Here is a 14730-nt window from a genome sequence, read left to right on the forward strand (position 1 = left end):
CCATCTCCCATACCAACCCTAGGATTCAACCCTTTCTGGTATCTTTTTATTTTTAGAATTTGAGCTCTGGAAGTTTTCGCACCCAGCCTTTCAAATTAACGCCAAATCAAAGCCCAGGTGGTCCCCGAGGGACCCCTAAGAGGTACCAATTCTAAAACAACACAATATCTCCTGTCATAATTTTTTTTAAGCTCAATACGCTAAAAGGAACCACGAAAGCTCCCGCTGTGGACCTTTTGAGGTACTTGAACACCCTAAGAAGTATTGAGCTATCTTAGTGCCGCTGGAAATTACCAAGCGTGAAAGTGGACATGTCACCAACTTAGTACTACATGTATTAACAATGTTTTTTTTTTTATTTTTTTTATTTTTCTTTTTAAAAAATAAACAAATAAACAATAATACACGAGGTTATCCAATGTAGGGCGCCGTAGCTCAGCTGGTTAGAACGCCTGTCTAGTAAACAGAAGGTCATGGGTTCAAATCCCATCGGTGCCTTACAGTTGTTGCACTTTTTAATTTTTTATTACTTTTGAAAATTGCTCAACGAAGCTTCACATATTGCACCCCTTTGAATTTTTTTGGTTGTGTTATCCGATGGATTTACTTTTAAGATCTACACAAGAGTCGAGTGAAAAATTTCAAGAATTATATGGAACGTAATTTGCGAATAAATGACCATTATAATATAGATAGGACCCTGCGCACGCTCTGATTGGTCAAAAACCCATGTTTTATCAGAGTGTAAAGCGCTTTGAAACATTACTTTAATGTAAATAAACGCCCTGGATTACATTTGTCGCGTTAGTTCAACGACATTTCTTTGGTCGACTTGTCTCGTTTGATGAATTTATATCAGGAGCCATAATCGGGGACGGAGACTGTAAGCGCGCGCCATTTGTAGTATTGGGACTGTCCCTCTGATATGGGACAATTTTTCTATTTTCAGAAAAAATTCCGCGATCATGTGCGGCACACGCGCGTACATGCTGCGTGGATTTTTGCGGATATAGCGCGGTGAAATGGCGTCCGAAATGTTTGATACTCTTGGCCCACAAATCAATACGTTCATGTCTGTTGGAATTTTGCTTCAGTATTTTCGCCGTAAGCTGCTCCAGTTTGAGTGAAGTAAGACAGTGCCGAATTTAGTTGTCCCGCTTTATATCGCTGACCAAGTTGTGTTCCGCTGCTTCTTTTACAAGAGCTCCACATTACTCCACTCTCAGTCTCACATATGTTGAACAAAGATTAACAGCGTTTCCATTACACAACAAAAAACCAGTTGGATATATTTGGATATAGTACCGTTTCAGGACTTCAAAGTTTCCCTCCTCTTGCCACAGGCGCTTGCGAGGATTTCGCCAGAGTCCATCTCGACCGAAAAGTAAAACAAAGTAATTGCAAGTTTGAGTATCGCCTGAATTGTAAGCAACGCTTGATGCTTTATCAAGGCCCAATAAGTGACAATAAAGTTTATGTCTGTAGATCATGCTCAGTTTTCTTTGTGTAAAAATCTAATAAATTGTCTGTTGTCGATGAATAAGAGCGCCCGCCGATGCGTGTTTTGTACAGTCAGTAAAACATGACAAATTGGACTTCCCCACTTTCGTGTGAAAACGTACATCGAACTCGTATAATATCTCTAGTTTTTAAATATGTTTAAGGTTGATAAATGTTTCAGAACATATTAAAAGCTTAGCTGAAAATATGTGAATACAGCAGAAATAATCAGCTTTCTTTAATCAACTCGAATAGTCACTGTACTCGAATAAAGATTTCGATTTTGTTGGTTGAGTTATCAAAACTCCTTGTCTATTTTATTTTCGCAGTGTAAAACTTCACTATGTTAAAGAAATACACATGATGTTAGTAGCCTTTTGGCGTTGGTGAAAATTGTTGCAGCATCTCAGCGCAAAAGACAACGAAAGAAATCTTTGTCAAGATTTGTTGACAATTGAAAACACCGACTCGGATTTGAAGGTGCACGCGCTGCACTATGCAAATGAGCTACTTATGTACGCGTGAGACTTTCCTTTAAAAAACTTTTGAAAACTGGCCAAACAAACAGAAGCGATAAGAAACTATCAAAAACAGAGTTTGGTTATGATTAAGCATTGTTTGGGAAACTCTCAAATGAACTCGATACCAGAGTAAAGAGTTTTCTTTCATAACTTTTCTTTACAGAACAAACGCAAAAGCTTACGCGTTCAACTAGCGCGAGCACATATTATTATTCATTCACAGCGCGAAATTGAAGTCTTGTTTTCGACTCTGAAAATCTCACTTTTTCCATTAGTTTAGAGCATAAAGCTACATATAAGAGCCCTGGATCTAATTCCCTGCCTTATTCCCTGCCATCGCTGTGAAAAATCTGCAAGAGAATCTCGCCTCTCTCACCATTTGATCAGGCAACGTGACAACATTCACGCGAGAGCCCCCGACATGTGCGTGGATCCGCGCGGATATGTGACGTCAGGATGGCGCATTTTGTTCTAAAAATAGAAAAATTGTCCTATATCATAGGTGCGCGCGGATCCCAAGACTTACGGTCTCCGTCCCCGATTATGGCTCCTGTTTATATTTCTTTCTTCTTTCATTACTGTAAGAGTAGTTCGCTGCAAAGGGGAAGGGGGGGGGGGGGGGGGGCTGGGGGTGTGGGCGGATAAATACGATGGACTAGCATCCCATCCATGGAAAAGAAAAGTACTCTCAGTTGTTTAATACAGCGGAGACTGGGATTAGATCTGCAGTGTGTGGGCTAGCAAGGCCCATTTGCGGCCATTTAACCTTTCCTTACTATTCCGTGCCAAAGGAGGGCGTCAGTTCTAAAAGATGAAATTAATAATGGTAATTGAACTGAGTGGAGTGCAATTTGGTCTGAAATAACAAGTATAATTTCAGACCAAAATTGCACGACACGAAGTTCAATTGCCACTTGATTAGATCCATTTTGAAATCGCACAATTTTATCGCGTTAAATGTTAGATTTTTGGTGTATTGTTCCAGTAGCCGGTTTGTTAAAAAAAAAAGCGGAACCGGAAACGCCTTTACGTCTAATTTAGTATGCAAAACGATGTCATGTGACGAAAACTCATTCGAGCATGACAAAGAAACAAGCAGTTCTGATCTGAAGTCGAAAATAGTCTACTTCAGATGTAAGAGTGCAATTCTCGTCGCCTGAATCAATTATGGAAGGCCTACCTTTCTTCTGTGGTTGAGGCTGAGACTTTTCATTGTCTTTGGAGAAGGAATTTGAAGGTGCATATCCTGTGTAATTCTGCGAGCGATTTCTTTTGGGTTGTGAAACTCCCTCGAGTGCACGATGCCCAGTGGATAGTACATTTTTTTTCTTTTAAATACCGTTCAATGGCATGATTTTAAGGGGTCCAGCTCGTTATCATCTCCGTTTCTTTTTGTAACCTCCGCGTGGGACTCAATACTCAGGACGTTGTCAAGTTCTTGCAGCGCCATTTGTTTTAAGTTATTTCCAAGACGGCGGGACTGGCACCGGCTTCGTAAGACGTTCGTTCATGCACTATTTTGTGCAGTGTGGCGTATTTTGACTATGTTTATTCACAACAACAGAGTTGAGGTGTTTTGTTGCTTCGTTTGAAACTACCGGAAACCTGGAAACATCTACCTTCTTGAGATGACTCTGAATTTGTTGTTGTGTGGTTTTCGTTTGTTTATGTTTTACTGGACTCAGTATCATACGGATCTTGAGCAGATGTTGAAGAAAAATCGCCAAAATGTTCGTCAAAATGGACACTGAAAGTTGGGAACTTCCATTAAAGTAGGTCCTCAGCCTAAAGGAGCTCATAATCGTCATTCAGAAACTGTAATTAATTAAATTTGTCAATTTTTTTTGGAAAAAAAGCTACAATAACAACAAAGTTTTGGCAATAGTATTTGCAAAATTCTCCACACAGTGGCTTTTTGCCTTTCATTTTCCTGAAATTTTATTGATTACTTTAAACTAATCTTGAAATCTGATTGGTTGTTTTGTTTTACTGGCCCATTCTCATTGGCTGAGAAAAAGATGCGATTTAGAGCAAAAAATAGTGCGATTAGTGAATAAATCGCACCACTGAGAGCGAAACAGATTCCAAGGATCACCAGTGATTTCAAAATGGATTTAATAAATCCTTTAACTGCCAGGCTACAATAAAGCAAGTCGCAAAAAAAAGAGTAATTCTTCAAAGAATCTTTGTGTTATCTGTGTTATACAGCAGTTTTGCAGTTTTGCAGTTTTTTTTTTTGTTTTGCCTTTTTAACCTTTTACCTTTTTTAAATTTTTAAATCTTACAGGACCCCTTTGATAACAGTACTTTATAGTACTGATGGGTTAATCCTGTCTAAAGATTCGTTATTATTATTTATTATTATTATTTGTTGCGCTACAAAGCGTAAAAGAGTACCACGCGACAAATATACCGAAAGGTGCTCTGGGTATTGCCCGTTTACCGCTGGTCGATTGAAGTCCACGTTGTTTTAGAGCGACAGTGGAAAATTCTTTAATAGGAGTATTTTCATCTTCCTTGATAGCTAGAGAAAACTAGCCAAATAAAAAGTTTACAAACCGTTATTTGTACAACAATGGTCCGAAAAAAATCTGCCTTCAAAAAAAAGTAAAGCTGCATGTTAGCTAGTAAAGTAAAGACCGCTGGAGAATCCGGGTATCGATCCCGGTACCTCCTGCATGCTAAGCGGACGCTCTACCATTTGAGCTTATTCCCCAAACCGTAAGCATTTGGTTCAATATACAAGTTACTATAACTATTGAAAAACAATGTTAGAGGCATGACTTGGTGATTAGTTTTATTTTTTTTTTCTAAATGTACTTAGAATTTCATTTTAGAAAAACAGATAATTTAAGAAATATGTTGCTTTTCATTCTAGTTCCTTGATATTCAAGAAAAGCGGGTCCATTTTGCTAACAAAAGGCTTTGTTATCCAGCCCAAAATTAACCTAATATGGCCATTTTTTAACAATGGCGGCAGCAGCTTAAAAATACTCAAGGGACTTTCAAAATTTCTCGTGCGATACGATTTGAACGATTGTAAAAAGCCAAGTAGCGACAAATCCTCCCCGGGGGAGGCATTACGGGTACAATTTGTTGTGTGTAAGTCGTTACCCTGGGGCGGCTGGTAGGGGTCACCATTGCGGCTATCGATGATATCACCATTGCTGTTTGGTTTCTCTGTTGGAAATTTAGTGTGGCTTCAAACTGGAAAAAGAATTATTCCCCCCTTTCATCCCCCTTAAATTTTCTGATCGTAATGTACAACAGCTGCAAGATGAAGGAAATGCTGTAAAATATTTGCGGAACTTCGAAGAAAGCTGCCAGGTAATTACGATTAAATAGAAGTGTGCTGTCCCCTTAAGCTGTTTATATTCATACTGGACCAAAATTCAGTTATGCTCAACAAGCGACAAGTTTACCGATTGTTTCACTTTGCTGCATTATTCTCTCGCCCAAAAGATTTCATGTTACTACTTGCTTTGATTATGGAAGCACTGCAAAGCCGGAGCTAGACCAGATCGACATTTTAAGCCAGTCTTTATCACGGACAACACTCGAGGACGTTTTTCAAAGGCCCCGCTCTTTATATCTGACTTAATTGGCCGCGTCACGGGCAACTTGATTTAAATATTAACAATCTGATGCTCAGCAGACCGTTATAACTTACGACGTATAATGAACTTGTCTGAATGATTCGCCCCTTTCGGCAAAGAATAAAAAGTCTAATCGCTCACAGACGTCTGAATGTTATTCACGTAACAATTCCAAGACGGATAAAATGTTTATAGATCGTTTTCACTGTGACGCAACAAAAAAAATCGAAAATCATTTATTTGATTTGTGTTTAGAAATCTTACTGAAAACCCAACTGGAAGAAATATTGGTTGGTAAATTTCGCTGAAGGCACCCTCCATAATTACGCATGTGCTGATGCTTTCAGACTAACAGCGGTAACCACAATGATGGAAAACCACCAGTCGGTCTAAATAAATAGATTTTGCAACATTCAATCTTTTCAAGCTTAAGATCGGCCAGAGGCCTCCTATGAGTGTTCCATGGTTTGCATCAAATACGCGGCACCGTTAAGTGAGTTTGGTGTCCCGGTTCAAGTCCTCCCATGCAACCGATCCTAGGGCATTCCGCTCTCAAGCTTTGCGAAACTGGTGAGTTGCGCCACCACGTAGGTCGGTGAGAAGGGATGTTCCACTGTGGTTTTTTTAGCACTTTATTTAAACAAGGGTTTTACATTCAGTAGCCAGGGTAGTATTCTAAAAGAGCCCTGCGATAAGTAGATTTTAAATACTAGAATATAAAATAGTAGTCGGACGTGATAAAAAATGCTATTTAGCATTCTGTTATTGTTGCTGTTGTTTTTGTTTGTATATATTTGAACATTCTGAAACGAACAAACGAAACGCACGTCCGAAAATTTTAGTTTCCGCGTAAAGAGAAATAAGCTCCGTTAATTAATTTGGCTGATTAAACTAAAACCGCATGCCGTTAAGTATCAGAGTCCTGACTTCCCTTGATACGCCGCACATGACGTACCCAGGCCATGAGTTTTCCTGACACGCCGCAACGTACGTATCAGGAACATGGCACTCTCCGACACGTCACGTGTCTTGACACATCACGTTCTGATCTCGGACTCGTCGAGTGTCGAGGAATTTCACGGCCACGTAAATTCCACGAAATTACTCATTTCACGCAATGAAAACTACCGAGCGAAAAACAACTCAAAACTTAGCACAGTTCACGCTTTTTTTAAGACAAACAGAAAGGCATAGGAACTTGAAAAATAGGAAGCACAAAAACTGGATGCGTGTTACGGAAGTGTGCTAAATAAGCTTAATGTTGAACTTGTTGTGAACGATCATCTCCGCTTTCCACAGGCAATGAAAAAAAAATCCGAAGAAAGTCTACGATCAGTTGGCAATATTTTGCTTGCACTAATGATAACTGAGTTGCGTAAACTTTTGCTCTTTCGGAGGCCGCTGTTTGTTTTTGTTTGTTTTTGTTTTTTGTTTTTGTTTTTGTTTTTTTTCACTTTTAAATTAGGTAAAAACAACGCATCTTAATTCGTTAATCGGCTTTTAGAAATCGCACTTGTTTCTTTTCTTTTGACTTACGCTGCCTGCTCCGGACGCGACAAACAAAGAAACGAACTGTCGTGCACAATGACCGCTTTTTCTCTTGCCTGATATTATCACAACGATAAAATAAGTCAAAAAATTTATGAAGGCCAAATTTATTAACACATAGAAATGTATTACATAAATCACTCCTCCTCACCTTCTCTTCTTGTCCCGGCCGTTTAAGTTTAAGTTTAAGTTTAATAATACTTTGTCATGCTAGCACAAGTGAATAAATCATTTTATCTTTTGCCAAATTAAATCGATATAAAAGCGAACATTGCCAATCAAACTTGTAAGCTAATGCTTATTCCAAACGTCGTGCTACTGCGGTGACGAACTCAAATAAATTTGACCCAGTAGTGGTATGACAAAATAACGCCAGTGGTTTCAAACGTCGAATTTAATTCAGTCGCCGAAGATGGGAAGAAGTTTGCCTTGCTGAAGACCATTTTAAATAATAGAAAGCAACGGAAGCTGATAACAGGCTATGAATTCAGTTCGGCCCTGCAAGAGCACGCCGTTTGAAGCCAAGTCGCATGCCCGCAAGTAGCACTGAAAGGCTAATCTAGGCGGGCCATGCCTTAATAGCCGATTACAAAAATATACGTTGTGCAACTGTCGTGCTTAAGTTAAATTAAGTTCTTGAATTTCGTTCGGCACGGCAGTGGCACGACGTTTGGAATAGGCCTAAAACTCTTACTTTATTGGTGAGAGTCTGGCCGATACTCATACAGCCGGTCAAGTGTCCCTTTGGGCTCCCCCGATGGAAATTGATCTTGTGATAACAAAAATTACAGTCCTCACACCCTCAAGGTAGCTAATTCCTCATGCCGACAATTTTTCCGATGATCACAAGTTTTCTCGCTAAGCTTCCGAAAAAGAACTCGGCGCTTCTAATAACAAAAGGGCTATTGTTTATGTTAAATCACCAAAATGGACCAAAATGGACCGGCTGATATTAGTAAGTAAGTAAGGAAGTAACAACTTTATTTACAGAGGGTAACACATAACATTGAAAAAAACTGACGAACCAGTGGCACTCTATCCTAAGTTAAAAATAAAAAACTATGACATGATTATAAAATAAATGGGAAACAACTTCTAACAGATAATTTCGGGATAACTATATTTCGACGAAAATGTCCTCATCATTTGAGAAAGTACGTTAACAATATATACATACATCTTAAAGAATAAAACCAAATAAGTTTGAACAAAGCCAATAAGCGGGTGCTGTTCCTCATTAGGCCAAACTTTTGACAACGTTCCTGTACAAAGGCAGTAGTATTTAATAAAAAACGGCACAAGGATAATGTGTCTGGTCCGTTAGCTCAGTCGGAAGAGCGTGGTGCTGATAACGCCAAGGTCGTGAGTTCGACCCTCACACGGACCAACTTTTCCTTTTAAGTAAACCACCTGGAAAATACTATTTTAAGATTTCTAACTGACTATACTCTGATTTCTCTTTTCCTGTATTTGTTTTGATTAGTTTATTCCCCCTCATCGGTTTAAAACAAGAGGACTAGATCAAAATTACTTTAGATTAATATTTTCCTAGAAGTCGTTGGAAATGTTTTCCGGCCAACAGAAACAGTCGGTTAAGTGATATTTGAATCTAGGGTTTTATGGTAGTCAGTTGGAATTGTCTGCAAAAAAAGGAGGCAGGTGTTCCGTTGTTTCATATGGCCGTTGTGACGTCACAAAAACCATCGTAATATTGCCTGCTTCGTTATTATGTTGTGTTCATTGACAAAAGAGTGTTACAAAGGGCCTCTCCGGGAGTCGAACCCGCACCTCTCGCAACGCACCCAAAGCGAGAATCATGCCACTAGACCAACAGGCCAAGCATGGTTGAACGTCATTTGACAAAGGTCTTAATCTACTTCTCTCTGTCGAACTGGTTCTATAACACCTGTTTTGTGTTGTCTCATTGGCCAAGACAGTTACTAACCAACTCCCCCGGTTTTTCGCTTTTCACGTCTTTCGAGCAAGATACAATAATGTAACAGAAACCTTACGCAAGTTAAAATTTCTTGCACCAAATGTGATGAAAATTGTTCAAAATTTTCTGATGGAAGTCTCCGTGGCGCAATCGGCTAGCGCGTTGGGCTGTTAACCGAAAGGTTGGTGGTTCAAGCCCACCCGGGGACGGTTCTTTTTGTTTTGATAATTATTTTCTATATAGTTAGCGTCAGGATTCCATCCATCCATCCTGTTAGCGTAATTTTTAGTTGTATTGCATGTAAGAAGGTCTATTCAAACAAACAGCCACTGCGCGGATGTGATGTGAATGAACCGTTATTATCGTGATCGTTATCATTATTGGTTTTTTGACGGTTGAAGCAAATTTGGCTGTAATTTTTCATAAAAGGGTACAAATTTGCCCGTATCTGAGTAATCCAATTAGTCCTATAATTTGTGCATTACTTATGACTTCTTTAATCGTCGACTGTTTGTCTAATTAACGTAATTACATCACCTCACCGCTGCGCGCATTAATCTTCCGCTCCCATAACTAGAAGTTGAAGGACTTGAGCATAAGTGTATCTTTTTGTGGTGTATTAACGTTCATTTCTAAACAGCATAAATTTTCCATAGTCAATCGTTTAGTTCTTGATTAAGGATATCTGAGACATTTGACGGCTACTATTGGCTTGCTCATTTGACGGTTGACGGTTAATTTTTTGGCGATTTGACGGTTAACTGCACTGAGATTCTCTGGTAACGCTAAAACAAGGATAGCATCGTTTTTGAAAAACTTCAATATTGAGCATCGTGAGAAGTAGGCAAATGTTCAACTGTTTGCTGTACTTCGCAGACTTATTTTTTCTGTCTTCCTGATCAAAAAAACTAGAAACTACGAGTTCCTGATTAGCACACCACTGAGTATGGCAGCTTTCAGTCGTAACAGGTTTCCGTAGTGTAGTGGTCATGACGTCCACTTTACACGCGGAATATCGACGGTTCGAGCCCGGCCGGAAACACATGATTGTTTTTCATATGAGACTAAATCTTGCTACCCAACTCTAGCCGGCTCTTACAAAATTTTGAGTCAGCGAAAACAAAACAAAACGAAAAAAACGAAAGATGTTGACGTAACTGAGCTTATTTAATTTTTTATCCTTCAGCAACTTCATGTTGGGATCGATACCTTAAATAACGTTATCGAGCTATGATCTTAACAAAGCTTATGTCACTGATTGTTAGTGGATTGGTAGCCAGAAATGTATGAGTTTCAGCCGGAGAAACCAAAAGTCTCTCTGCTATAAGTTGACGGTTGAATGTAATTTCTGTGTTAAATGAAAGCTTTCAAATGACCCAAGGACAAAAACCATCGCTTTAAACTTTTCCGTTCATTTTGTTTTGTTCCAGGGTAATTTAAATGGAATAACTACTCAATTTCTTGTTTACGTTTTGCTAATAAGATTTGGCGAAATATAAAGATGATGAAATCGACCATTTCATGATCGCATCAGTCCAAACAATCCATAACCTTAACCCCTATATTTGTATAGCCTAATGTGAACATCTTTGAGGGTGTAGAGTATTTTGGCAGGTTGCTTAAACATTTCGCCGGTATCAGGAGAGCAAGGTAATTCCTCTCAAACTACTTTTAGATATAGTAGCCGGTTCTCCCGCGGATAATGTTAGCACGAGCGTTGCGTTGATGTTTTCTCTGAGGATGAAAATGCACGTGTTAAAGCCGCTCGGGACTCCCTTGGGCTGTGACTACTTTTCCCTTTAAATTGATCAGCGGATTCACGAAAACTCTAACAGGAAGCGACGGAGAGAGGGAAAGAACGAGTGAATGTCTCATCCATACCTACAATTTGGAAAATAAAAAAAAAATTACTGTTATGTTTATTTTAATTATTATTTGAAAAGAAAAACAATTAATTTGGGCTTGTCCTGGAGTCGAACCCGGAACCTCTCGCACCCAAAGCGAGAATCATCCCACTAGACCAACAGGCCAGACATATAGTAATCTCTTTAGACAAATGCTTTAATCTGCCACTCCCTTAACTCAGCTGGTGTTTTAATAGCTGTTCTGTGTTGTTTTAGCAGGAGCCATAATCGGGCACGGAGACCGTAAGTCTTGGGATCCGCGAGCACCTATGATATGGGACTATTTTTCTATTTTTAGAACAAATTGCGCCGTCCTGACGTCATATATCCGCGCGGATCCACGCACATGTCAGGGGCTCTCGCGTGGATGTTGTCACGTTGAGTGATCAAATGGTGAGAGTTGCGAGATTCTCTTGCAGATTTTTCACAGCGATGACAAGGAATAAGGCAGGGAATAAGAACCAGGGCTCTTATATGTAGTGTTATGCTCTGAGCTAATGGAAAAGGTAAGTTTTGCAGGGTCCAAAATATTACTTCAATTTCGCGCTGTAAATCAATAATATCTGGTCGCGCTAGTTGTACGCGTAATCTTTTGCGTTTGTTGTGTAAAGAAAAGTTGTGTAAGAAAACTCTTAACTCTGGTATCGAGTTAATTTGTGAGTTTCCCAAACAATGCTTAATCATATTGTTTCTGTTTGTTTGGCGAGTTTGCAAAAGTTTTTGAAAGGCAAGTCTGAGGCGTACAAGTAGCTCATTTGCATAGTGCAGCGCATGCACTTTCAAGTCCGAGGTCGGTGTTTTCAATTGTCAACAAATCTTGACAAAAATTTCTTTCGTTGTGTTTTGTGCTGAGATGTTGCAACGATTTTCACCAACGCCAAAAGGCTGCTAACATCATGTGTGTTTCTTTAACATAGTGAAATTTTACACTGCGAAAATAAAATAGACAAGGAGTTTTGATAACTCAACCAACAAAATCGAAATCGTTATTCCAGTTGATTAAAGAAAGCGTCATCGTAACTTTGCTGATTATTTCTGCGGTATTCACATATTTTCAGCTAAGCTTTTAATACGTTCTGAAACATTTATCAACCTTAAACATATTTAAAAACTAGAGATATTATATAAGTTTGATGTACGTTTTCAAACGAAAGTGGGGAAGTCCAATTTGTCATGTTTTACTGACTGTACAAAACACGCATCGGCGGTCGCTCTTATTCATGGACAACAGAGAGTTTATTGGGTTTTTACACAAACAAAACTGAGCAGCATCTACAGAGATAAACTTTATTGTCACTTATTGGGCCTTGATAAAGCATCAAGCGTTGCTTACAATTCAGGCGAAATTCAAACTTGCAATTATTATTATTATTTTTTTTTTTACTCTTCTCTTTACTCTCTCTTTTTTACTCTGGCGAAATCTTCGCAAGCGTGTGACAAGAGGAGGGAAACTTTGAAGTCCTGAAACGGTGCTATATCCAAATACATCGTACTAGTTTTTTTGGGGTGTTTTGGAAAAGCTGTCAATCTTCAACATATGTAAAACTTAGAGTGGAGTGATGTGGAGCCCTTGTAAAAGAAGCTGAGGAACACAACTTGGTCAGTGATATAAAGCGGCACATAACTAAATTCGACACTGTCTTCCTTCACTTAAACTGGAGCATCTTACGACGAAAATACTGAAGTAAACTCCCAACAGACATGAACGTCTTGATATGTGGGCCAAAATTAAGGCATCAAACATTTCGGGAATTTCGGACGCCATTTCCCCGCGCTACATCCGCAAAAATCCTCGCAGCATTGTACACGCGTGTGTCGCACATGATGGCGCAATTTTCTCTAAAAATAGAAAAATTCTCCCATATCATAGGGGCAGCCCCAGTACTAGAAATGGCGCGCGCTTACGGTCTCCGTCCCCGATTATGGCTCCTGGTACAAATCAATAAGCTAGAACATTTTACAAGACGCTGTTAAAACAAAGCTTCATAAGATTTTGGACGAACACGAAGACTGACTGATCAAGAATGACGTAAATCTCCCGCCAAAGGCAAAAAAGTCCTTAAACATCCCAGGACACCCCGCGAGCCTCTCCATCATGCTGTCAGAATAGTAATCTCTGACTAATTCGTCCCTCGATCGTCAGAAATTACATATTTCAAAAGCGCAAATAAATTTGTTGCTTTCTCGGCACAAGCTACAAGATGAAAAAAGAAAAAAAAGGAACATACCCGTCTCGATTGACACACGTCACAAAATCATGACTATCAACAAGCGAACGATTGCTATCAGTTGGTCAAATGTCTGAAAAAAATGAAACCAATTTTATCCTTTATCTGATCAGAATGCAAAAAAAAAAAAGCCAAGCAGTGAAACAGACATAGAAACACAATCATTACCCCCACATAATGAAAAGAAAAACACACACACTTCTTAATTTTAACAATAATTCTATTATGAGGAGAACACAATTCTCTTTCCTGCCTACCAGATGTTTCTTTCTCGAATCCATGAAGTCTCTCTCCCTCTAATGTAGGGCGCCGTAGCTCAGTTGGTTAGAGCGCCTGTCTTGTAAACAGGAGGTCATGGGTTCAAATCCCATCGGTGCCTTAGAGGGGTCAAACTTTTTAATTCTCGAAGCTTCACATATTGCTTAACAGGGAATTTTTGTAAGGTTGTGTTATCCAATAAGAGTGTTATTTTTAAGGTCCACGCAGGGGTCGACTGAAAAATTACATGACGGTTCATTTAAAGTGCTACTATATATCATGAAATTCGCATCTTTCGTATGTAAGCCATTTTAAAGCACAAAAAAAGTAGACTGTACGAGAAGAAAAACGCTGTTTACTATTTCAAAGATCTCCTTTCGTTCCAGAGATATTCAAGATTTTAAAATATGCAAATTGGCCAAGTGATGACGTCATAAACTCGACCAAATTTTGATTAAATTTTATGAAAAAGATATCTCAGCCAATTTGTATCAGAAATCTTTGATTCTTTGCGGTAAGATTCTACTACATGTGCTCCACAATATGAGCTAAACAGTTATGTTACCATGGGAACATGCTGGGGTCCACACCTCCTCGATATTGAAAGCTTTTCTGGCCACCTTTGGCGTTCCAATTTGATATTTGCCAGTGGTGCCTCATTTGCATGATCCAGCAAACATATAAATATGTTAGGTGGTGTTTGTGGCCTTGTTTCATGTTTTTCCAGCTGAAAATCACTAAAATATTTGAATCAGATTGGAGGGGAATGGACAACAGTTAGTTGCCCTGGGAACAATGGTTCAATGGTTTCCGCTGCAAATTGACCAAGATAGCTCTATTTATATATTCGATATAATATTGAGCTGTCTTTCATTTGCATATTTTACACATTTTTCAAACTTAAATATCTCCGGAACTAATGCAGATATTTGCAAGCGGCAAACGGCGTTTTTAATATTTCGTGGATTTCCATGTGATTCACCCAGAAATTCAAGGAGTAAAATTTGATCATAGTACCACGTTAACGTGGTTTAGAAATGCTTCGTTTTAAGATTACTAGTGGTTCACCGAGGTTTCCGTAGTGTAGTGGCTATCACGTCCGCCTCGCACGCGGAAGGTCGCCGGTTCGAGCCCGGCCGGAAGCATTCTTTTTCGTTTCTTTATTTGACTTCTTTGCATGTCTCGATTTCTTTATGAACTGTTTTATGGCACCTTGTATTTTAAGAGTAATGATACTGA

At 39.1% G+C, this 14730-nt stretch overlaps 4 non-coding genes across 4 annotated transcripts; all 4 read left to right on the top strand.

The window, feature by feature from the left end:
- Nucleotides 1–424: 424 nt before the first annotated feature.
- Nucleotides 425–498, top strand: Trnat-agu (transfer RNA threonine (anticodon AGU)). The gene has a single exon. It is a non-coding gene; the product is annotated as a tRNA-Thr (tRNA).
- Nucleotides 499–8479: 7981 nt separating this feature from the next.
- Nucleotides 8480–8552, top strand: Trnai-gau (transfer RNA isoleucine (anticodon GAU)). Its single transcript has one exon. It is a non-coding gene; the product is annotated as a tRNA-Ile (tRNA).
- Nucleotides 8553–13538: 4986 nt separating this feature from the next.
- On the top strand, nucleotides 13539–13612 carry Trnat-ugu (transfer RNA threonine (anticodon UGU)). Its single transcript has one exon. It is a non-coding gene; the product is annotated as a tRNA-Thr (tRNA).
- Nucleotides 13613–14563: 951 nt separating this feature from the next.
- On the top strand, nucleotides 14564–14636 carry Trnaa-cgc (transfer RNA alanine (anticodon CGC)). Its single transcript has one exon. It is a non-coding gene; the product is annotated as a tRNA-Ala (tRNA).
- Nucleotides 14637–14730: the final 94 nt, after the last annotated feature.

This window comes from Orbicella faveolata, unplaced genomic scaffold (genome assembly GCF_042242905.1).
Source record: "Orbicella faveolata isolate gen_17 unplaced genomic scaffold, um_ofav_v1 contig_35, whole genome shotgun sequence".
NCBI classification, from domain to species: Eukaryota; Metazoa; Cnidaria; class Anthozoa; order Scleractinia; family Merulinidae; genus Orbicella; species Orbicella faveolata.